The sequence below is a fragment of the Mustela lutreola genome, chromosome 5 (genome assembly GCF_030435805.1).
Source record: "Mustela lutreola isolate mMusLut2 chromosome 5, mMusLut2.pri, whole genome shotgun sequence".
Classification (NCBI taxonomy): Eukaryota; Metazoa; Chordata; class Mammalia; order Carnivora; family Mustelidae; genus Mustela; species Mustela lutreola.
In genome coordinates, this window is record NC_081294.1 from 16,333,774 (window position 1) to 16,360,342 (window position 26,569).

A 26,569-nucleotide genomic window follows, 5' to 3' on the forward strand; every position below is an offset into this window, starting at 1 on the left:
TAAAGAGAAAATGGGTTCCTTTTCTGAACCTCTGTGCTGCCTTGTTATATTGTCTCAGCCATGAGATTACTTATGTAGAATTTATGTTAGCTTGCAGCTCTAAAATGCCATTGATAATGCTTCTTGCAAAACCTTAAAAAGAGCTTTATATGTCAAAACTAGGAATCATAAGATCTTCTGACAATATGTTTTCCGTAATAAAGCAATGAGAAATTTGTTTTTTTGTATTTGAAGGTAATGGAAGCTGATGGTTAGGGCTTTTTGAGCATTTGGGAAAGAGGTAGAAGTACATTTAAAACAAAAATCCAAGGAAAGAATTTTCTCTGGTAAGTGTTAAATAAAAGATTTATGTTAGGTAATATAGTTTTTAAAATTATGTAATGTATATTGCTCTCTACTACCATCACCACACAAATACACTTTCTAGAAAATAATAAACAAAGGATAAAGCAATTTGTTGTAGAAGAAGGAAGACTGAGGTAGCTTGAAAATCTGATTGGGGACCTGACTCTGTCCTATCCAATTAGAATGAGTGCAGATAAGTTTCTTAACCTATACAAGCCTCAGTTTCTTTAACTCAAAAGTGAAAGAACTGAATTATATTTCTTTACAGATAAACTGTCAAAATATTTTTTTAAGATTTTATTTGTTTATTTAACAGGTTGAGAGATCACAAGTAGGCAGAGAGGCAGGCGGTGGGGCGGGGAAACAGGGTCCCTGCTGAGCAGGGAGCCCACTGTGGGGCTTGATCCAGGATCCTGAGATCATGACCTGAGCCCAAGGCAGAGGCTTAACCCACTGAGCCACTGAGATGCCCCAAAATATTTATTTAATAAAACTAACAAACTGCCTAAATGTTTAGTGTCTAAATTTTGATCTCTGAACTAATTATATTAACATCTCTTTCTACCCCCAAATCATATTTGATTTCACTAAAGCTTTTACTATTATCTCACATTGTTTTGAATTATCTTGAAAAACGTGGGAATCCTAATTACATGTCAACACAAACCGAGTAAAGTTCATGTAATTGTCATCATCATCACCATCATCATCATCATCGTCATAGCAATTTATTACTGAACAGTCCTACACACCAGGCATGGTTTTAAGTGATATTCATCATGTCATACATGATGTTGTGAAATTCTGAGCAAGTCCAATGTTTTAGATATGTTTATCCCAACATACCAATCACATTTTGAAATAATACAAAATCGGGACGCCTGGGTGGCTCAGTTGGTTAAGCAGCTGCCTTCGGCTCAGGTCATGATCCCAGCGTCCTGGGATCGAGTCCCACATCGGGCTCCTTGCTCCGCAGGGAGCCTGCTTCTCCCTCTGACTCTGCCTTCCACTCTGTCTGCCTGTGCTCGCTCTCGCTCGCTCTCTCTCTGACAAATAAATAAATAAAATCTTAAAAAAAAATTTAAAAAAATTTAAAAAAAAATGAAATAATACAAAATATTAGGAAGTTTGGGAAAATAAAAAGAGGAAAAAAAAAAAAACACCTGTAAATGGGTTGCAATTCTGTTCAACCTGATCTATTAGAGGTAGATCAGGTTGATAAACATGACACAGCATCAGCTGTCAACTATGAACAGTTAGGATCACCAGTAGGATTCAGCTCCAGACTTGCTTCTGACAGAAACTAAACCATGAAATAATTCAGTCTGAGCATAACCTCAATATCAGGGATGATGACCTTGATCAAGTACATGCCAATAAAAACAACTGATGGTGGAAAATAAGGCCTTTGACTTGGTCATCTGAGGTTCCTTTTGAATGTTTCTAATCATTAAAGACATCAGTGGTGGTAGAGTGAGCTCAGCTCTCACATTCTTGATTCCAAGTTCTAGCCATTTGGAATGGGACTATGTGTTATCTGGTACTTGGCAGATGCTCAGCTCTCTTTGGGATTAAATACTATCCTCTATCCCACTGAAGGTAGTTCAAAACCAGAAATGAAGACTACTTGAGGTCAGAACAAGGTAGGAAACTCATAAATGTAACAGTGAAGATTTCAACAGTACTGTAAAAAAAACCTCATGAAATTTTTGGAGCCTTAAGTTCCATTTGGGACTGAAAAATTGTCCAATTTCCCCTTACCATGTATCAACCTACCTAGAACACTCTTTCTGTGTTTAAGACACAGGCTATATCAGCTTCACACAAAATCCTTGATCTATCAAGTTATAGCATTAAAACTAAATTAAAATGAATTTAACTGTATCATTAAATTATATCATTACAATTAATTATATCATTAAAACTTTTATTTTACCAAAAAAGTGTTTGTTGGTAAAATGGGTTAACAGGTGAGATAGAATGATAGATAACGACTGGAAAAATGCCAATCTTTAAATGACTTTATTCACAGTTTTGTCTTCTACACAGTGAAATTAAGATAGCTTACAAAAAAATGAAAAAAAATTCTCTTAAAATAATTAAAAGACTATAGAAAAAATTTAAAATAAAATTATGATTAAGCAAATGAGGAGACACAAATGCCAGTGCAGGTGCAAAGTAGACCTCGGTTCTTGTATCTCATAGTCATAAAAAATTAATATGGTTGTATTGTAAGTGAATTATAGAGCTCATCAGAATGAAAATTTTAAAAAATACAAGTCTCTTCAACATTCTGCTCCTTTGATAAATATGATTTCCTCCTCCACAATATTTTTGAAGAATGAGCATCATATAGTTAGACATTATACTCTTAGTCAAGGTCTGAATATGCTGGAATGGCATGCAGAGAGTTAAAAGTAGATTTACACTCTGTGAAAATCACAGGAGAGATAGCAGGGGAAAATATTTTTTAAACTATAGTGATTTGCTCTGATTGCTTTGATATTTCTTCTCTTTGGGGTTTAGCTTATCATTTATCACTTCAGACACAAAATATAACAAGTAATTTCAACTCGCTGGATATAGGCAAACTGAATTTTAGATTTTCAATATTTGCAATGATCCTGCTATGTGTATTCTGAGTAAGAATAGAAGAAGAATAGAATAGAAAGAAGAAAGAATAGAAAGGAAAATCTGTTTGTAGTAAAGTTTTTCCGAAGAAACTATTCTTCGAATATTTAGAGCTAGTTTTTATTTTGCTTTTTCTGTAAATGCTCTTAGAATATAGAACATTCTTTTCTTTTCTTTCAAGCATCTATGAAATGAGTTCTTGAGATTTTTCAATAAATATGCATTAATATACTTCATTCTCAATGATCAAGATCAACCATGTGCAAGGCTTCTCAGTACACAGGTGATTAGGTTTATTGCTGAACCTATTTCCCTCTTTGTCCTGCCAGATTTGATTCTGGCCAAACATATTACAAATAGAGAGATGCTAATTCAAAGAGATACTTACAAATTGGAGAAGTATTCACAAGCACACAGCACAGTTGGGAAAGATTGTGTGTGAATAGGTTATAGAAGGAAGCTAGAACTCACGTGCAAAATAAGCTGTGAGTTAAAAAAAAAAGATGGCATTGTAAGAAACAAGATAGAGATTTGACATCGGCCTTTTCAACCAAGAATATTGAGGAAACACTGATTTGTTTTAAACTTCCTCACCTCCAGCAAGTAAAATACCCACTTGGCCAGTACTGGGAAGCGGAAATTGATAAACCACTGAAGAAAAGAATTAGGCCTCAGTGGCTAGTTTTCTGAAGTTATTTGCCTGTGTTTGACGGAGAGAGCAGGTTCTCTGGTATTCCCATAAATGCCTTCAATAAAAAAGAGATGAATCTGATGAAAGATAAGAAAAAAAAAAAAAAAGCAAAAAACAACTTTATTCAAGGTGGGGAAAAAAAATACCATGCTTCAAAATGCATTATTTAAGAATCATGCTCTTATACTCACTGACTGGCATTCTGACAGAAAGCAGATTTTAAAATGCTGGATAAAGGGAAAATGGTGATAGATTAAAAGCCAATGCACACAGACTAGAATCTGAAAGCCCAGGAGAGTCAAAGAATCAACCTATGTATGAAGAGGGATTTCACTATTAATTATGAAATTGGCATAGAATTTGGTAGCATTCTTTATCTAATATTGGAACATTCTCGTTCCCATGTTTAAAGCATGAGAATGAAATGTCTGCAATTTTCCCAGGTGAAATATGATGGTGACCTGCTGCAAAACAAAATAAAGATTGGAGCAGATTCGTTCAAATTTCAGTGTATGACCTCATATTTACTCTGTTAACCAGCATTTATTTTTCTTCTTAGTGTCCCAACTACTTTTAATAATATCTATGTCCAATTCTTTGTTTGAATACAAAAATACTACTTTTAATAATATCTATGTCCAACTCTTTGTTTTAATACATTTAAAATAAAAAATAAGGAAACGAATAAAGTTAGGAAAAAGAAAGCTATAATTTTAAACACAGACAATAAAGCCTTATGTATAATGCAATGTGTTGAGGTTATACAATAGATTTATAAATTATATATTAAAAATAGAGTGCCAATTTAATGCATGCTTTATGACTGAGGGAGAAAAAAAATCTGAAAGTTTTAAGTATATAGGGAGCCAATAATAGTTTTCTTTTTTAATTAGGCCCAAAACTAATGTTCTATAATGTTACATTACCTATAATTTGTAAAAATAGCCAGACTAAAATTAAAAATATCTGTACTTTTGAAAATTATTTCATTTGATAGTAAATATGGATATTAATGATTTTTAGAGATAGCACATAGAAATGACATCTAAGTAACCATCACTTCCCATTCAAAAGTAATCCCATAAATTGAAGATAAGACTCAATTACAATGCTAATATTTTGTTGAATTTTGTGTGTATATTTATGAAGTATATTCAAGGGTACTTTTTAAGAAAAAAATTCTATATGCACTTACAATTATTATAGACAGAATATGTTCTAAATGTACATATTCAAATATTTTGTGTTTGATTTTTTTGATTTTTATTTATTTTTTTGAAAAATTTTTTTTAAAGATTTTATTTTATTTATTTGACAGAGAGAGATCACAAATAGGCATAGAGGCAGGCAGAGAGAGAGAGAGAGGAGGAAGCAGGCTCCCTGCTGAGCAGAGAGCCCGATGCGGGACTTGATCCCAGGACCCTGAGATCATGACCTGAGCCGAAGGCAGTGGCTTAACCCACTGAGCCACCCAGGTGCCCGTGTTTGATTATTTAAAAGAGGTAAGAATCAAGTTCTAGGACAGTAAAGGTCAACCAGTTATTGATTTATCTGTTCTTCATAATAATGCCTATCTCACAGTTAGATTTTTTTTTTCCCAATTAAGCCAAGGAAACATAACTGACACTTGCCCAGTAAGGCTAGACTCAAAGAAGGGAAAAACATATTGGCATCTCTCTTCGTAACTGGAGAAAAGTGAAGCAGGTTCAGTAAATCAGCCTTTCATAATACTCCTAAATGTGATTTACCACCTGAAATTGTGATGTGGTCAATGATCTATCCAGTTTTTATTTGTAACTACCCTAGGCCTGGGTATGATAGCCAGCAATAAACCCATCTTGGTAAAGAAGACTCATGTTCTGATCTCGAGAATCATAAGTGAACTGGGGAAAAGAAACATAAGGGAAAACACAACACATCACAAGCACAATAGGGATAAGAGTGAATGCTCTGCAACACAGTAAGAGCAGAGTGAGAAACCATTCAGCTTTGGAGAGTTTAGGAAAAGCTTAATCGAGAAACGAAATTGAAGCGAAAATGTAATGGTCCAATGGAAGGAAAAGACGTCTCATTCTATATGGAACTGTGATGGTAACTGGAGGAAAGAGAAACATCTGGCAGAGGAAACAGTTCCTACAAAATACTTACAGTGATTCTCAAATATAAATCCATAGCCTGTTCAAAGCCCATGAAGGTGCTCGTGAAAGTTTACATTAAAATATGACGAAGATAATAAAATATCTCACAAATTTAAATATATCTAAATGCTTTTTTAAATGTTTGTATGATATTCTTAGAGTTAATTTTTATTATATTAAATAATTATGATATACATACATACAGACATATAGTTACTTCATGTAAAAAGAGAAATAGTTTATTGCCATATTTGATTAATAGATTTGTAATATATTTTCATATAATTATGTGTACTTAAATATATATAACTGCATGCCTATATGTCTATATTATTATATTCCAGCCTAATATGTCTACACACAGACACATTTGTATTTATATATATATATAAATATATATATATGTGCACGCTATATATGTAATTATTTCATATAACTAAAAACTATGGATACATATATACATGTATATAGCTGCATACATGTTTTATGTTTACATGTGTCATATATACATATATAAAATATATATTATTTTTAAAATACATACATTTATCTCCCCAGCAAAACACAAAATTTGTAAGACTGGGTACCTGTGTGTCTTCTAACTTTTATTTTCTTTCTAGGTAATGACAACAAAACATCAACTCGCTATAGTTTTAGGAGGGTAGCAAGGACTTAATTGTTAGAATGATTAATCAATAAAACACTCAAAAAGACTCTTTTTTAAAAGATTTTATTTATTTATTTGACAGAGAGAGATCACAAGTAGGCACAGAGGCAGGCAGAGAGAGAGGGGGAAGAAGGCTCCCCACTGAGCAGAGAGCCCAATGCGGGGCTCCATCCCAGGACCCTGGAATCACGACCTGAGCTGAAGGCAGAGGCTTTAACCCACTGAGCCACCCAGGCGCCCCAAAAAAGACTCTTAAGAAAGACTGAAGTTTATAGGTTACAGAAGTAAGCATGGGTTAAAAATCAGAAAATCTTATATATTTAAAAATAAGGAGTTTGAAAAAATAACAATAAAATAAAATTAAAGAGTTTGTACTTTATCTTAAACTTATTCATCACAGAATTTTACATTACAGAATTTTAAGCAATAATGTGAGGAGATTAAATATGTTCTTTTGAAAAATTATCTTAGCTACCAGATAGAAAAGGAAATGTGGCAGGCCAAAAGTCAATGCAACTTGAAAACTAGTCGAATGGACTATTACAAGAATTCAGGTGACAGCAGAACTCATTTTAATCCAAGGCAATAGTAGTGGGAATGGAGAGTTATTGAGGTCTAATAGGATCTGTGGGTACTTAAAATGTGTGGAAGAGCCTTCTATGTTTTATTATGTACTTATTATACTCCAGCATAATTGTCATAGATGATGAATTCTTATTGAAAAATAGCAGCAAACCACATTTTTTCAACATACATACAGTAGGTTAACTATAAAATATCAATGACATTTTTAGTTCATCTTTGATATAAAAATTTTCTAATACATCTAAAATCCTTGAGATCAACATTCCCCTGTATTTAAGGGGTCCTTTAAAATCTACTGATTAATCCAAATATTTTGAAGACAAGGATTCTCTCATATAAAATAGTTTGCTCAATTTTGAGATTTATTATACTTGTCATGTTTAAAGATTTAACATTAGTTATCATTAACTTTATGTAGAAGGATCTGGCTAATCATACTCTGGGATCAAAAGATAACTATAGACAGCTATGTTATTGCAACAATAATAAGACAAATATTGGGCATATTTGAGAAACTGCTAATGCATCCTCACTTCTATTGAAAACACAACTTCAAGAATGAGAGCCCCACCATCTATGCAAAAGTAATTTAAATAACTATTTCTTCAAAACTTGGCAGCTTGGATTTTAACCTACGGAAGTTTAATAATACCCATGAAATAGGGGTTAAAATAAATAAAAGCTAAAGATATCTTTAAAACAATAGTGTAGCCAAAAAGAATTGTCCTTATCTAGATCTGAATTTTAATTTTTGATTTAATCAATACTTCTTGCTAGTGTTAATGTTATCTATCAAAGAAATATCTATTGAGCACATGCATTCACACACCATGCTAGAAATCGAATGAGATTTTAATAGAAGAATCTGTCATCATGAAGTATATTAGAGCCCTAACAAAACAATATTAGAATAATCAGAGTTGTGTTTAATAAATGTTCTTTTCACAAAGTCATGGACAAATTGTAGAAAAACAACCAGGCAAGGCCAGTAATTATAGACCATTGCCTCCCTTAGGCTTGAGGGGTTAAGAAAAGGAATCTGTTACTGGAACTCTGTAAGAGTCTTGGAGATGAGCAGCCTTGAGAAGCGAAGTGCCTTTTGGTCAAGAGACACTTCCAGCCTGAAGGGAATGATTTAGGGAGGAGAACAAGAAAATAGATAACATGGAATTCAGCCTCTCTCCCTTCTCTGCTCTTGTACTGGAGCTTCATATTGGTCCAATCCAACTGGGAAATGAGGGAAAGGGGATCTGTTGATGATCTCCATCCTCATCAGCATGCCAGGGAAGAGAGCAGGGCAGACAGCATGGAGACAGATCTCAGTGAGTTAATGGATGATGCTTAGTTCCTACAGAATCTCGTGGGCAAGTAATTACAGTGCTCGGAGGAACTTGCTCTGGTAGTGGTGACTAATTCTACTTCTGTGCTTCATTTCATTCTTGTGAGGTCCTTGAAAGCAACTCACAGTAAGAAATGTCAGAGATCTTACGAATGGAACAGAATTAGCCAGGCAAATCTGGTAGTATAGTAACCTAGACCTGGGTTTTCACCGTTTTGTGCTGTAATGCACAGACCTGTTTTAAAAAGGAAAGAAGAATACAAAAACTCATAGGTGTGAGAACTCTTAAATTATTTATTCAAATATGACTTACTTATATTCAAATATAAAACTATACAAATATTAAGCTTATTGCATAGAATGCAATATAAAATCTCAACAAAGTGGTTTATCAACATTATAAAGCACATAGAATTCAAATTAATGTAATTGAAGGAAGTTTTGCAGAAACGAAACTGCTTTTTGTAGATCTAAAGCAAATCTAAATACCAAGGACTTTTATAGGGATCATGTTTATACAACCACAGTTAGGTAACAACTCAATTTTCTTTCCTCTTGAAATTATTCAAGCCATTGGGGAATCGTCATTCACAGTTTACTGGGTTTTTTTCTATGTTTTTTCCTCTTGCTTTACAAGAATACATATTTTATATATCAAGGTGGATCTTTACTCCTACTCTTTCTGTCCATGACAATCAGAGTAGTGCTTATAGGCATGCCTGAGTGGCTCAGTTGGTCAAGCATCTGACTCTTAGTTTCAGCTTAGGTCATGATCTTACAGTCTTAAGATCAATCCCCACATCAGGCTCTACACTCAACATGGAGTCTGCTTGAGATTCCCTCTCTCTCCCCACCCACCCTTCTCTCTCTCTTTCTCTAAAATAGAGAAATATATATATATATATATATTTTAAAGTAGTGCCTATAGCCAGAACTGTGAAGAATAGAAGTATAAACACTGTGTCTTAGTCAGTTAGGGCTCCAGTAACAAGTTGCCATAGAGTGGCTTATAAGCAATAGAAGATATTTATTTCTCAGTTCTGGGGGCTGAAATCCGATATGAGGGTGCCAATATGGTTAGGTTCTCATGAAAGTCGTCCTCCAGGCTGCAGACTGCCAACTTCCTGTGCAGTCTTGTGTAGGCGAGACAGAGCCAGGTTCCTCTCTAGCCTCTCCTAAAAAGGTCACTAATCCCATCCTGAAGGTTCCACCTCCTGTATTAATTTCTTCCCAATTGCTTCATCTTCTAATACCATCACCTTTGGATTAGATTTAAATTTACAAATTTTGTGGGGACTCAAACATTCAGTCCATGACAAACACTTAATGGACATGGTAATTAGGCTTTCACTCATTTTTTTTTTAATATTTTATTTATTTATTTGACAGACAGAGATCACAGGTAGGCAGAGAGGTAGGCTGGGGCGGTGGGGGGGGGGAGCAGGCTCCCTGCTGAGCCCTCCCCCAGGACCCTGGGATCATGACCTGAGCTGAAGGCAGAGACTTAACCCACTGAGCCACCCAGGTGCCCCTAGGCTTTCACTTCTTAAAAGTCCTTCTCAACCCATGGCACCAACTCAAAAAAAAAAAAAAAAAAAAAAAAAAATCACTAGTCAGGGAAGCTCCTCTGACAATTCTGATCAAGTAAGCTCCCCTGAAACGTCCATTTCTTACCAGCATAGGTCTTCCCTCTTCAACCCCTACTCATACCTATTTAGTGGTAATTCTTAGTGACCTCCAAATATTTCTGGTCTTTTTCCCAGGCACATAGTTAGGTGTGGATGTGTGACCAGGCTAACCAGTGAGAGGTGAGTTTAGAGGTTTAGAGGCAGGAGTTTTAAGATCCAATACACAATGTTCTCCTTTCCTAACATGCTAAGAGGGTATCTGCTCTTGTGGAATGGATTCCAGAGGGAGAACTGCCTTGGAGCAAATGGCCTCTTCCTGACAAATCACAGTACGTAGCATGAGGGGCTTGCTCTTTTTAAGCCCCTAATATTTGTGAACAGTTTAGTAGACCAAAAGCATAATATAGCCTATTTTATACGACACATCACATGTGTCATTTTACATTTATGTGACTGATTGATTATATGCCTACCATACCTAGTAATGATCCCAAAGGCAATTTTTTTTTTTTTTTTGGAGGGGAGGGCCCCAAAGGTAATCTTAATTTTCACCGTGCATGTTATTTTTGATCCCTAGCAAAACACCTGAACATATCAGGGACTCGCGGTAGGCAGAATAACGGTTTCCCAAAGATCCCCATGTCCAAATGCCTGGAATCTGTGAATGTGTTAGTGCAAGTGGCAAAAGGCAATTTGCAGATGGCATAAGGTTTATGCACATTAAAAGTAGGACATGATTCTGGATGATCAAGGTTGACTCAACTTAAACATTTGACCTCTTAGAAGTTCCAGAGGAAGCCAGAATGGTGAGAGATGGGAGAACAGAAAGAAGAGGGGGAGAGACTCAGAGTGTGCAAAGCTCAGACCTGGAATTCCTGTTTTTGAGAAGGGAAGAAGGTGTTGTGGGAGAAGGCATGTAGGCGACCTCTAGAAGGTGGTAATTGCTGTCAGTTGACAGACTGGAAACAACCAGCAGTCTAAGTTCTACAACCACAGGGACCTGAATTCTGCTAGAAACCTGAAAAAGCAATGAAACTGGTCCCTACCCCTAAGAGTCTTCAGAAAGAAATGGACCCTGCTGTCCTTTTGCTTTTATTCTGGCAAGAGACCCACCCCAGGATTCTAAAATAATACATTTGTGCTATTTTAAGACTCAAAGTTTGAGTAATTTATTATAACTACAATTGAAGCTAAACATGTCCCAGTAAGTATATACAGGACAAATAAATAAATGAATAAATGAAAAGAAAAAACAGCAACAAATTTAAATCTCTTACATGAACACTTTAACAGTGTTAGAGATACTGTTATCTAAAATGGTATTCTTTTTAATGGAATCATGTTTTTTCTTATCCCTCCAGGATACATCTTTCATTTGCATTCATTTAAGAGACTTCGGCTAGAAGAAAGCTTGCTCAGGGATGATCTCAGTTGCTTTATCAGCTGCTGATTTTGAGAGAGGTGTCAAAATCTGCTAACTAGGTTTTTCCTTCTTCAGTGGAAAGGCATTAACTGCCTTCCTGCCTCTATATTCTAACTGGACCAGGGAAGACATTGGTCTAATTACTCCAACTTCAGGTTGTAATTGCCCGTCTATATTTTCTGCCAAAAGTCCCTGTCTTGTTTCCACTCATTGTTAATGAAAACAGAAAGAGACATTTGCCCTGTGTGGCTCACTGGCTTTCTCTAACATTCTGTCTCTAACCTGGAATTTCCCTGCTTTGCCGATCGTGTTAACAGACATCCCGGGGTTACAGGGTTTCTTCTTCAGAATCTTACTCCTTGCAAACAGGGGACTACATGGTGACAGCCAAAGATGTGATCGTAAATCAAACTTCCAGGTGTTTTCACTTACTATTTTTTTTTAAAGGGGCAAGACATATGTAAAGTCTAAGAAAAAGTGGAAGTGAATAGGATTTCTTCAAAATATCCTATTTTGAAGAGTTTCTACAAAACATCAGATGAGGCTAAGTATCTTTTTCAAAGATCTGCTAGGAAAATGTGAAGAAGATACAATTACAAACACAGCATCCAGACCCACCACCCAACCACACAGAAGGAAGGAAGGAAGGAATGGAGGAACCAAAGAAGGACAAAAAGTAAAAACTCGCCTCCAAATACAATCTCTTTACTGTTTTTCTTTTCTTTTTTTTTTTAAAGATTTTATTTATGTATTTGACAGAGACAGATCACAAGTAGGCAGAGAGGCAGGCAGAGAGAGAGAGAGAGGAGGAAGCAGGCTCCCTGCTGAGCAGAGAGCCCGATGCGGGACTCGATCCCAGAACCCTGAGATCATGACCTGAGCCGAAGGCAGTGGCTTAACCCACTGAGCCACCCAGGCGCCCTGTTTACTTTTTTTCTTTTCTGACTGTAATTTTATACTCAGGACTTAAAGATACTAAAATACTACTACTAATAGTAATAAATTGATAATCTCGAATGTCCGGATTTGAAATATTCGCAAAAAGGCAACATAGATTCCGATTAAAACGATCAAGAATTGACTAAGGAAATATCTTTCAGCCAGATAATCATCTTAGCTTTCTATGTAAGAATTCAGTCAAGACGAAATTTGATTTTATCCAAAAACAACCTTCACCTTAATATTATTTTAGGATTTTTCTGGCCGTTAAGATTCTCTTGAAATTTCTCTCTAGGAAAATTGCATTTGTTAATCCATTGTGTCATTTTTAAAAATATGTTACTGTCTCTGTAGGAATTTTTAAAACAACTATCTTTATTCTAGGGAAAGATTCCAAGTTGTGTGGTGGTTTTGAAAATATTCCTCAAAGTTAATCTAGGCATAGCTCTTTTTTCATTTAAAGGAAAGCTTTACACCATATTAATGTTTATAATTATAATTCCTATTGTATGAGTAATTCTTAATTGTGTAGGACTACCCAAGGTACAACAGGATGTTTAGTATTCTTGGGTATTTGTTTTCACAAGCATAATTAGTGTTTTATTCTTTGAAGAATGATTCTAAATCATCACACTAAGTCAGGCTGAAAGTTTGGCTCCCAAAACTCTTGATCATAAAGCTTATGATACACCCAGTTGGGAATAGCTCCCAGGTTTTCCACGCAAATATCCTTTTTCTCTTGTCTCCATAGGCTTTTCATTAGCTGCCTTATGCTTTTGCTGTCCTTTCTCAGAGGCCCTCTGCTCTGAGAAGTAGTTGCCTTATCCTCTTTACTTTTACCCTTGCTAATTTCCTGGGACTTTTTAATGTTTTTCTGGCAGGTGTCCACAGGCCATGCCAACCACCAGGCGAAGCCTGGAAGAGAGCTATTTGGTATATGTGCTACCGAAGCGAGCACGGAAGAGAGCTATTTGCAAGAACAATGGCACCCTGCGCTCTCTGTGGTTATCCCCACGTGTGGCTCATGAAGGCTGAGCCCCCGTGGGCCCTCTGCACAGCACTGCCACTAAATGTTATTAGTGTTCTTATGTCTTTGTGACACAAGGAAGATGTCCCACACATTTTCAATCCCTTCATCCCATAAGGTGATCCAGTCTGAGCTGGGAAGCCATTGCAACAATATCTTACGTTATTGCTGGACACAGTCTTATTATGAGAGAATAAATCAGAGAAGCATTTCTTTTCATGTTTACAATAATAAAATGTAAAAGTTAAACTATGTATAAAAGTAAAACTGTCCCAGCTCCGTTAAGTATGGAGGGACACTTTTGCCAAATGACTTTTATTACCAAGTGTCTGTTCTTTTTGATCTTGAAGATGATGGGATTTGTTTATTTGGAACAGAGTCATTATTTTTAGTAAGTACTTAATGATATCCTGTGTAAGGGTTTCAAGTCATAATAAGTATATTTGAATCTGTATTCTTTAACATATTGTTGTGTCCAAATCTTGTTATTCTCATGATCTTTACCATCTTAGAATTCTTCTTCTCCATTTCTCCACCTCTCTTCTCTACTACAGAGGATAATCATAATCATTTTTATTATTTATTTGGAATATATCAGTGCCTCTTTTCATTCATCCTGACGACCTTCTCATTTAGTTTCTTCTTGTTTTTTCTCCTCATTTCGTTTTCTTTTCTTAAAGTTTTTATTTATTTATTTGACAGAAAGAGAGAGCGAGTGGACACAGGACAGGGGGAGTTGCAGGCAGAGGGAGAGGGAGAAGCAGGCTCCCTGTGGATACTGGGCTGGATCTCAAGACCCTGGGATCATGACCTGACCCAAAGGCAGATGCTTAACTGACTGAGCCACCTAGGCGTCCTCTTTCATTTAGTTTGTCAAATCTCTTCAGTCATCATGCTATACTACCTGGCTTATCAATGATTTCCGAAGCAAATAAACAAACAACAACAACAACAAAAACAGCACCAATGGCTAACAATTATTGGATATACTGTAAAATTACGTAATTTAATTCTGAGAACAAACTGTGAAAATGAACCCGTCCTCTGTTATAGATGAAGAATCATGGTTAAAAAAACAAACAACAACAACAAAAAAAAAAACACTTTGACCAGGTTCTTAGGAAGATGGACCACAGACTAAATATCCTAGGTAGTAGCAGGCTACTCACTGCAGGAAGTAATTCCCCAGGTGAACAATGTTAACTCTTCTATTTTTTGGAAAACTTATTAATTTCATTGGGATCTCAAGTTGAGTATTTCATAGTGACCCATTCATTTCTATACCAGTTATCTTCTCTACACCACACTTCACTGGAAAACACATCTGGATCAGTGGTTATTCTTTAGTCTTTTACTATTGATTGAGTGACTGAGTGGTTAGTAAAAGCTGTTGTTCTCATTCAGACAATCATAATTTCAACAAATACTTCTCAGTGCCTATTATAGACTAGCTACTATGCTAATAAAAATATGGCCAGATATTTGGATCCTACAGACTTTCAACTCTTCAAAGAATCTTGCTCTACCAAGTAATTCTCATTTTTTCATATATTTTCTACCATTTTCTCTCCTAGATCAGAGTTTAACAAAATGTTTCTATGAAGTGCTAAATAATAAATATTTTAGAGTATGTGGGTCAAACTGTCTCTTTTATAACTAATCGATTATGTTGCTGAAGCCCAAACATGTGGCTGAGTTCCAATAAAGTTTTATTTAGGAAAAAAGGCCATAGGCCAGATTTTACTCAAGGTCTATAACTTGCCAGTCCATGTTCTACATACTTCCCTTCAGCATATAAACACATTCAAGCCTTTCCCTTATTATAAATCTAATCTTTGTAAGCTTAACCTACTATATTAGTCTACTCTATTATTCTTTATATTCAATATTTATCAATAAAATTGTTAGATGGCCTCTCATTAGCTCCTTACCTCCTGTTCAATTTTATAGCCCATGAAATCTTGTGTTTGCTTTTCTTGCCTATACAATGCCCCTTTGCCATGGTAAACCTAATAGGTATGTTATAGCTATTACCGTATACTTTAGTTGCTCATAGCATGCAAAATTTTGAGTGATGTTTCTCATGTTGCACACTGAATTTTCAAAAGATAGTAACAGTTTCTTCCATTCCACACCCTCTTCCAGAATCTTGCCATTTCCCCATCAAGAGGTAGAATCTTCACTTCACTCTTCACTTGAATCCCTATGAGCCTGCAACCAATAAATTCTGTGGAAGTGACACTGGGTAATTTCTATGGTTAGGTCTTAAAAGGCAATATATGCAGCTTATTAGCTGGAACTCTTGAACTAGAACTCTATGCGACCATATAAGCAACCTCACTGTCCTGAAGATGTCTCGTAGAAATGAAGCCCAATCTGCTCGTGTGAATGTATCCCATGGAGAAATTTTGCGACTAATGGAGAGAGAGACAGATACAAGGACACTGCCCTGATGCTATGCTCCATCCACCATATGACTCCAACGACATCAGAGATCTTCAGCCAGAACCACCCACCCTAGCCCTTCCCGAATCCGCGACACACAGAAATCTAAACACAGTGGTATGACAGGTGCTGTTTTAAGTCCTCACACTTGGACTGGTTTGCTACAAAGCAATAAGTAATTGGGACCCTCCTTCAAATTCTTGTCTTTCTTGACTTCTAGGCATTGATTACTTTTAATTTCCTTTTGCTTTTCTAACACTATTTCACAGTCTATATTAACTTTATTCTTCTTAAACACTCGGATTTTTCATTGAGCTCGGCTCTGTGATTCTACCCCTCAGCTAATACCAGTCAACCTCAGTGTTTCATCCAGTATACGTAAATGACGGTCACTCCCACATCTCTCCTGAGGTTTCATGTTAAGTTTTGCAAGCTCTACTGAACTCGCATGTACATCTCCCCACATATCTCAGACTCCTAATTCTTCAGATCAAAGCTATCATCCCATTGCTTTTTGACCTGTCCCTTCCTTCTTTATATGCAATGTCTATGCATCCCCCTACCATTTCTCCATTTTCTAAGCCAGAAAATAAGGAATCATCTTACCTCTTTTGTTTCCTTTACTTCCTCATTACAACCTGTCAGTGATTCTTTGCGTTTTTCTAAATATTTTCCCTACATTTAGTCAGTCTCTACATCACGAACAGAATATTGTATCTCAAAGGAAAATCTGATCCTCTCACTGTTTCTGGGGAAAGCAAAAAAAGTATTTTAAGAATGAGGAAACTCACTTCATCTTGCTGTCACAAACTGTAGGCTAAACTGTATAGCCACCCATCAAAGTGTTAAGATCTAAAATAAACTTTTACATTTAATTAGTCACTCTCTGCTGAAAACACAGATGGTTCAGAGTTGAGGGACTGTGCTCTGTAGTCTGCTCCAGATCCAAAAGGTCATAGGGGTTACTCATTTTGAAAAGCTCAAATTCTAGATACTCCATTCTCTGTCAAATGGTCACTTCTCTTTTTGTTGAAGACTCTAACACAAAACACTTTTCCCAAACAAGCCCATTTCTCTTACTGCTCTACCGTCATGTGCTCATTCCTACGTGCTCTGGCGTTACCTTTTACCCAGCCCCGGCATAAGATTCATGCGCAGTATATAAGTCATCACGTGTATACGTTATCTTTTCCTTCCACTAGACTTTGGCCTCCTTGAACACATCAGGGCATCTTTTGTTCCATTTCATCTATTTTGTCCTTTGGAGACTCATTTAGAGCCTAAAATTTAGAAGTAGTAGTTTTGAATAATAACTATCAATGAAGGATTAATACATGTTTGCATAATTTTTAATATTTTTGTCAACAAGTATCTCCTTTAAAATAAATGGAGATTATGTGTCTCTTAAATGGAATGATTTCTGGAAATTGGAGACATATTTCTGGCAACTAGATATTCTTATTTGGGAATATCAGGAGGATATATTATCTTATTATTTAAAAAGGATTATCATTAGCAATATACCTTAGAGCTGAGAAAAGCAATTATTGAAAGGGGGAAAAAAAGCATATTCTTTGAAGCTTTAAAGGATGAGAATACTCATTAGAACTCTTAAATTAAATGGGAGAATGTCAAAAAAAAGGCTATTTTAGGAAACTACTGTCATGTATGTTCATATTCCTGATAGTAATAGGCACAAAATAAAGACGGGCCATTATCAGTTTCATGAGAAATATTTTACTGTTCCTTTGCTTTATATATAATTAGAACTATCTTATAGAGAATGTTAAAAATAATACAAACCAGAGTTTGGAAGTGGAGAAATCCAAAACAATTAATTGGATCAAGAGAATGAAGAACAAAATCTGAGAGCAGAGAAAATAAGAATGAGAATTTTTTGCATCATGATAGTTATATAAAAACACTGTAGGAGAGATATACATTAGCAGCAACACATGTGAGGAAAGCAGAATTCATTGTCAATAAATTCAATACACTGCCTTATAGCCATAACAAATGAGTATATGTCTTCATTAACAAAAGGATTGTATTTTAAATCAAGGAGATGCTTTGTCCTTCACTAATAAGACCAAATCTGGACAACTATATTTAGTTTTGCCACCATATTTTAGTGACACCATATGGAAAAATATTTAAAGGGGAGGGAGTAGATTGGTGAAGGTTTACATGGACACAGTTCAAACAAATGAGGAAATCACATGTGGGAACATGAGACATTTGCTGTGTGGTCCAAGGGGAAACTCTAAGGCCAAGTAAGGGAAATTACAGAGACATAGAATCTGGCTTGATACAGATAATATTGTAACAATCAGATATGTTTTTTGGTTTTATTTTTTAGAAAGAGAGAGAGATAAGGGAGGAGCAGAGGAGGGGAAGAGGAAGGATCTCAAGCAATCTCCATGTCCAGTGCAGAGCCTGATGCATGGCTCCAACCCATCACCCTGGGATCGTGACGTGAGCTGAAATCAAAAGTCAAACACTTAACAGACTGAGCCACCCAGGTGCCTCTAACAATCAGATATGTTTTATTCCAGAAACTTGAGCTTTTCAATGAAAAGGAAGAATGAACACTCAGTGCAAGCTCTGACACATTTACAATTCAACTTGGGGCTAAGAGGGGGAAAATATATAGATATGGATATAAAAATGTATAAAATACAAGTGCCTCCTAAGGAGGGTGTATGTTGTTTTAAAGATGGCTCTGGGCCGTCTGAAGGCCTTTGTGGGGTGGCTGGGAGGTTGAGACTAAGAATGAGAAAGTCAAAAACAGCTCCAGACTGCAAAGTGAAAAGAACTTGGCATTGTTAGAAATGATTTAGAAAGTAAGGAGTGAGCTAGAGAAATTATAAAGAGTTAAGAACACCCCTGAGCTGCCATGAAACCAGATACTAAATGGAATGAAGGCACCGCAGTAAAACCTCTAGTGGTTTATTATTGAAAACAATCATTTGTTGCTTAGCTTGTAGTGTCCCTAGAATGTACTCCCCCCTTCTATCTTTCCTCAAATTAAACCCTATTATCCACACAAAATGACTTAAGGGTGTTGTTACACTTTAATTTTATTTGTGGAAATCCGGGAAGGATCTGTGTAGTTCCCAAGAAGAGATAAATATGAGGTCCAGAACCACGCAATTCAGAAAGAAATAAAGACCTGATGGCCAGAGACATTGTTCATACACTGGAAAGAACTATATGTGGACATAGAGCTTTGCCAGCCATTTACAAAGCTTGCAGAGAAGACTCTGGATCTCTCACTGCTTGAAACTGTGGAAAATGGACCGATTTCAAATAAGCCCAACTTTGACAGGAAACAGCAAACCCCAGCTGACATCAGATTTACATATAGCCAATCTGTTCTGCCTGTTACATCCTTATCGACCACATTAGCCCTAAACGAGCTCTTTCCCTTCTGAACTCCATTTACTTGGCATGTATCGTGCACTACTTTGGGTTGCACTGCACTGTCTCAGAAACTCATTTAATTAGGACAGTGTTATCTGCACTTACATGTGCTTAGACCATGCCTCCAAAAACACTTATGAACTGCTAAAGGGCAAGATCTGCCTTAAAAAAACATTTTAACTCTTCAGGACACCTACCTCATGCTTGTCCAGAGAGGCCCTAAACAAATACCGGTTGAGTTGATAAATCTCTGTAAGCTAGAAACATTGTGGGAAGATTAGCTTAGTACCCACAGAAAGACTCCAACAATTCACCTTCCTAGTTCTCAGAAGTTACTCGCCATTGTGCCTACATGAACAATGATCTGAAGACATAAATTTAAAAAGAACTGTGATTGTATTAACATGTAGAATTTTCATGCGGAAAAGCTATGTAATTCTGATGAAAATTCTCTCTATTTGAATTTAGATATTCTATATTCTATATAGATAATTCTATATTCGAACTGGTAGAAATCAGTTTATCATAGCTCGATACCACCACCCTCCCCAGAATTAAAATGAGGACAAAGTTAGACCACACATGTAAGCAGTTCTCATGGTGTCATATTCTCCGGACTCCATATATGTTAACTCGCGTTATTCAATAATGTGTGTCATTTTCATGATTAAAACATAAATATAACAAGTCCTTATTTAATTCATACATCACTTAGGAATCTCATATGGAATATAACCTCGCAATCACTCTAACAGTTAAAAAGAGCTAAAAATTTCAGAAAATAGTGTTAATTTTATGAAAGCGGGAATCTAAATGAATGGCGTGTTGTGATTGTTCATAACGCAGTCATTCGAAACATGGATTTGAACTCCCAAGAGGTCTATATTCAAGTTTTTAATTAGCCAACTTAAAAGCTTTACAACTTTGAGAACATTATTTAACCTTTTTCAACTCAGCTTTCCACTAATGTGAGGTAATACATTGTCTGCTTCATAGCATCTTGTGTAGGTTAAATGAGATAATATGTGTAAAACATGTGGCTCATGGCATTTAGTGTGCATTCTAAAAAGAGATGCTGTTATGATCTAATTGCAATATTAATGAATAAGTCTATTTTACAGTAATTTTAAACATCGGATTTTCTTAGTTCACTCTAGTAGGAAACTACCACATAGAAATGTGAAGGATATTCAAGGTAATATTGAATTCAAACCTGACAATTTAAATACCAAGAAACCAGTGTCTCAGTATTTACAAGGTCAAAGTATAAAGGTTTTCTGCGTAATTTGATATCTAGCCACTAACATCCCTAATAAAGGAAGGAAGCATTTAAAAGTTTGTTGTATGCTTTCTCCAAAGGTGGTAAAATTAATTAGGGAGATGTGCAGTCTGCTGATTCATTTGATTATATATTACTACCCAAAGTGCAAAATTTCCCTGCTGGGTCTGTTGCCTAAAGGAATTTTGGTTGATTCATCACCTCTTTCACTCAGAGGGTTGATCATTGTAAATGACTTTATTGACCCGTGGCTTGGTTCAGCATCATATGCTCCAGTGAACCAAGCCATAAACAGCTGCTAAGTGCAGGTGAGAAGTCGTCATGGAAAATTCGAGGACTGAATCAGCGTTCTCTCTGCCATCAGGCTCCTGTGTTATCACAGAGTTTTAAATTTCTTGTGTGACAGGTATGATTTTTAAAGGGACTTGCCCTAAAAGAATGCAGTTTCCTACAGATGTTCATGACTTTCCGATAGTTAGAGAGACAATCTAGTTTCAGAATTTGTATTCCAAACTCCTGGATCCATAGCCATAGTTATTCTACATTTATAATGGTTTATAAAGTGTCAGTGGAAAATCTCAAGCCAAATATAATTTGATAAAATAACATATAATATTTAATGATTGAAATAATTTAGGAATCATTTGATGACTTTAAACACTGCAAAAAGAAACCAAATATCCATTAAGAGTCAAAGGTAATCCAATGGTAAAGAGAACCCAGAGTTAGAAAGATCTCAGCTTACATCAGCTCTCCTTGAGTTAAGGAGTCTTAACAGAGCCCGCTGTTAGATACAACCTGATTTTCAGGACAACTCTTGGAATTAGAGCTGATTTAAAATAATAATCATCATCATCATCATCATCATCATCTGTCTTCTTCATTAAACTAAGTTTGGGATTGATTAGAAATTTTTATTGCCAAAGGCACAGAGCAGATGTTTGTCAAGTACGTCAATTAATTAAAGAATTCTAAAATTATATTCAATATCAAAAGAATGAGAAAACAAGTCACAGCTTGAGAGAAAATATTTACAAAAGAAATATTTGATCAGGGAACACTCATCTAAAAATATACAAAGAACTCCTAAAACTCAAGAATTAAAAAACAACCTGATTTAAAAATGAGCCAAAGCCTTGAGCAGACATCACACCAAATAAGGTATACAGATGGCAAATAAGCATATGAAAGATGTTCCACATCATATGTCATTAGAATAGTGCAAATTAAAACAACGAGATTGAAAGGCCAAAAACCATGGCACTGAAAATACCAAATGCTGGTGAGGATGTAGAGCAAAAGCAATTCCCATTTATTACTGGTAAAATGTAGCATGGTACAGCCAGTTTGAAGACCATTTGTAGATTTCTTACAAAACTAAATTACTCTCACCATATGATACAGCAAACAAGTTGAAAATGTATAAACCTCACATGGATGGTTACAGCAGTTTTATTTGTAATTGCCAAAACTTCAGTACAACTTAAGATATCCTTCAGTAAGTGAGTAAGTAATGGCATATCCCAAAAAATGGAATATTAGTCAACTCTAAAAGAAATGAACTACCAAGCCATGAAAAGACATGAAGGAATCCTAAATGCATCTTACTAACTGAAAAAAGCCCATTTGAAAAGGCTACTTACAGTACGATTCCAACTATAGGACATTCTTGAAAAGGCAAAACTATGGAGACAACAAAAAGATTAGTGGCTGCCAAGAGTTGAGGCAAAGGATGGAGGAGTAGGTGGAACAATGAAGATTTAAAAAGAAAAAAACAAACAAAAAAAAAGTAGTAGAAAAAGAGGATTTCTTTAATCTAAATAATTTTAGGTTTATAATTTAGAAAAGTTATATATATAGCTCATTTATTTATTCTTATCTTGTAATATCTTCATTATTAATTTATTTGTTGTCAAAAAAGCCCATCTTTTTCTCAAAAATTCAAAACAAAATGACATCCTGTATTTTTTGTTTGAAAATATGAAACCTTTGATATTATGCTAAGACCTGCATTGCAAGTCTCAAATTGATGCAATGTTTACAACAATATTCAAAGATTTTCTGACAAATTTAGAAAATCTTAATTATAAAATTTACAGGCAAAAGACAGTCTTATAAAAACTAGAGAGCTATAATAGCAAAAAAAAAAAAAAAAATAGGTGACCTACTTTGATAACTCACAAATCCAAAGGGTAAAGGAGTTTGGTGAGAATTGATTTTTTCCTCCTAATAGTTAATATATGTAATAAACTCCTGAAAGGAGAAAGAAAAATTACTATCAAGAGTTTTAAAATTGCTTGGGGACAAAGAGCTAGAGTTTATTGTCATACACAAAGGAATACTAGATATTATTTTTCACTATTATCTAAGGAATCTCCTTAGAATGAAAGTGGCAAATATTTGAGGAAACACTTTAGAACAGTCTTATATACTTCAGTTGTTAAACAAAATATGGAACAGGATTATTAATAAAATTTTATTATATATATTATGTAAATATAGTATAATTTTTATTAATTAATTTTATTAATATAATAACTTTCTAATAATATGAAATATATAAAGGCATGGTTACCAAAAATTAATTCAAGTCAGAATGCTTATGTAAAAAAGAAAACATGAGTAGCGCCTAATAAAAATTAGGTGTGTATCACAGAATAACTAATTTTGTTTAATACTTCTCCATCTTTAATGTGCCTAATAGTCACTTGGGGATTTTGTGAAAAATGAAGATACCAATTGGGCTAACATTGGTTTACTTCTATGATTTCTAATAAGCTCCTAATTAGTGTCAATTCTACTCAGAAGTCTTTCTACAACGATGGGAATTCAAACTCCAGAGTGGCAAGAAAGTCTGACTTCACACTAAGCTGATTATTAGTATAGTACTTTTTAGCAGGAGAGCAAAGATGCATGTGACTTTGCAACAAGTGATAGTCTTATTTTCCCACTATTAGAGGGCTGACAAATAGTGGGCGGGGTACAGTGGGGAAAAGCATAGTGGTGTCAACAGGAAGTGTTTTTTCATGTTAAGTTTGTGAGAGCGCAGGTATAAAGGTGTCATCTAAACAGAGTCTGACGTTTAGTAGTTCAATTATCCGAGACAGACAACATTTTGTCTGTTTGAGGAACACTTTGGAATACCCTTTCATTTCATTAATAGAACAGATGTGTTCTTTTGTACTTATTGTTTTCACATATATTGGTCTCGAGGGTCTCTTTAATTTTCCTCCATTTAATTATTGATAGGAAGTTCACCTTTTTTAAATAAGTGAAATAAAATGAGTAAACTACTTGAACACTAGTGAATGTTTTATTTTAATAGGTGGTTTGACTTTCTTTTTTGTTTTATTTTTTTAAGATTTTATTTATTTATTTGACAGAGAGAGAGAGGGATCACTAGTAGGCAGAGAGGCAGGGAGAGGGTGGGGGGAAGCAGGATCCCTCCCGAGCAGAGAGCCCAATGTGGGGCTCGATCCCAGGACCCTGAGATCATGACATAAGCAGAAGGCAGAGGCTTAACCCACTGAGCCACACAGGCGCCCCGTGAGTATTTTTTGTAATGCGTGTTCATTGGATTTGAAAACCTTTTACTGCTATAGTTCGGATACCCGATCACCAGCCTAAGTTGAACAGCTGGTTGTGATGGACCTAAAGTGTGCGTAGCCTGTGTAAAATACCAACCGGTACGTTGAGAAGTTCTGTTGCTTTAGGCGACTCATTCATTTATATGAGACCTAATACAGTAGCAGTCCCAACAGAGCTCCATAGACTCCTGTTATTAGCCAAAGCAAAATGGAACTCGAATCAAACTCAGGCTGAAATTTAAAATGAGCAAAGCTAGGAGAGAGACTTGTATCCAATACATGTTTTCCACATTCTGCAATAAAAGACAGGACCCAGAGAACACGGATTCTACTATTATTAACGCTGAAGAAAGCTATTTGTATCTTTTAGGCAAACAGATCATATTACTCCATCAATTAAAAACACGTAGACTAAAAAAGACAAAAAACCAAAAACCACCTAGACTTATCCATAAAATCTGTATTCATGAGGTTAATGCATAATATACTTTGGTAATCTATTTGCCTCCAGAGCCAATAGCCCTTGTGCCCTCATGATAAGCTTACATCCCAGCCATGCCAGGCTGAGTCTACTTTCCCTGACTCTGTGATTATTTAGAATATCCTTTCTCTCCCCACTATTCTTTCAAGCATTCTTCTCACCATTTTAGAGACAACACAAACATCAGGCTCTCTGGGATCTTTTTCAAAGTGAAAAAAGAAAAAAGTAACTTATTTCTTCTGTACTGTCTCTCTTCTTTTGCAAAGCGTCTTATTTTACTTATTTAGTTATATATTTATTTCTTAGCAATTATTATATGTTTATTATGGTTGCCATTTTGGAAGGGAAAAAATTCTCCCAAACTTTCACTTAACTCTTCTTACCCCAATGATGGAGGGAGCATGAGTGGGGGTGGGGGAGGGAAAGAGAGACTCTAAGTAGGCTCCACACTTGGGACAGAGCCCTGTGCAGGGCTCTATCTCAGAACCTTGAGATCCTGACCTGAGCCAAAGTCAAGAGTTGGTTGTTTAACCAACTGTGTCACCCAGATGCCCCTATCTTCTCTTTAAGGGTCAACAATCTGATGCAAGGATGTTGCCCTTATCCATTGTTGTGACGTTAAGTATGCTTTATGGAATTAGAGAAAGAACTGTAGTGTTGAGTGACAACCAAGTTCACTGTGATTCACATGTACGTCAAAATTTCCTGCATCACCTGACCATAATAATCTCCCATTTTGGTAGGTCACCACATATTTCAGATCACAGAAATTATCACTTCAGTGATAGTGTAATTTTTCACGAATTTTTATTTTCTTCTCCTCCCTGTATGGTTACTCTAGTAAGTGACCTTCAATTTCTTTGAAGGAGGCATGAAGAAAACGTACAACGTATAAATTATAAAGTGTGGCTGATCCCTATTAATTGAGTGGCTCCAGATACGTGAACTGGCCATGTCTAAGGAACCATGACTCTCCATTGAACAAAATCCAGTCATGTTCCTGATCACAGACATAAAACGTGTTGTTGTTGTGAATATTGAGTAAAATTTCAGTGGTAACAGCATGACCAACTGGGTAGTAAAAAAGATCCTTACAAGTTAAAACATACCAATTAGTAATTTGTTCCTATAGATTAATTATAATTTTAGCATTTTTTTAAAGATTTTATTTATTTACTTGACAGAGAGAAATCACAAGTAGATGGAGAGGCAGGCAGAGAGAGAGAGAGGGAAGCAGGCTCCCTGCTGAGCAGAGAGCCCGATGCGGGCCTCGATCCCAGGACCCTGAGATCATGACCTGAGCCGAAGGCAGCGGCTTAACCCACTGAGCCACCCAGGCGCCCATAATTTTAGCATCTTAGCCTTGGTATTTATCTACTTGATTTCAATTACTCTGAAATCTCTCTGTTGGATATACTGATACAGAACGAGGATGACAAATGAACAATCAATGGTGAAATCCCCCATTCCGATGTTTGATCTGCTGCAGACAGCACCACACAATGTTTCAGGTGGTACTTGAAATGTCTGATATCCTCGCCTCCTATTGATATTTCAGTGTCTTCATGAAGACAGTATCTTTGAGCCCTCTAGGTGGAGTGGGGTAGAAGAGAGTAGGGAGACCTTCTGCATATAATAAATCTGCTCCAACATTCCTATCTCTCCAAGTCTTTGCATTCTCTCTCCTAGGGTATGATAAGTAAATTATGGCATTTCAACTTCCTTGGATGTAGGTCACTGTTGGGTATACATTTTAGTCAACCAACCAACTAAACTCTTTGTGCTACTTCTGGATGTGAATCAAACTTACTATACCTAGGATCCCTGTTAGGTACACCCATAATAAATTTAGCCCAATCCATTATATTTTGTCAATCTCTATCTAATTCTCTTAGAATATGTTACTTCACCTACTCCCTGGCTTTTTACTGGTTTCAACAA

The 26,569-nt window shown here is 35.8% G+C and overlaps 1 protein-coding gene across 4 annotated transcripts in view; it reads right to left on the reverse strand.

The window, feature by feature from the left end:
* CDH18 (cadherin 18) overlaps positions 1 to 26,569 on the reverse strand; it is a 981,465-nt gene that overhangs the window by 940,394 nt on the left and 14,502 nt on the right. The gene's annotated exons all lie outside the window — the stretch shown is intronic.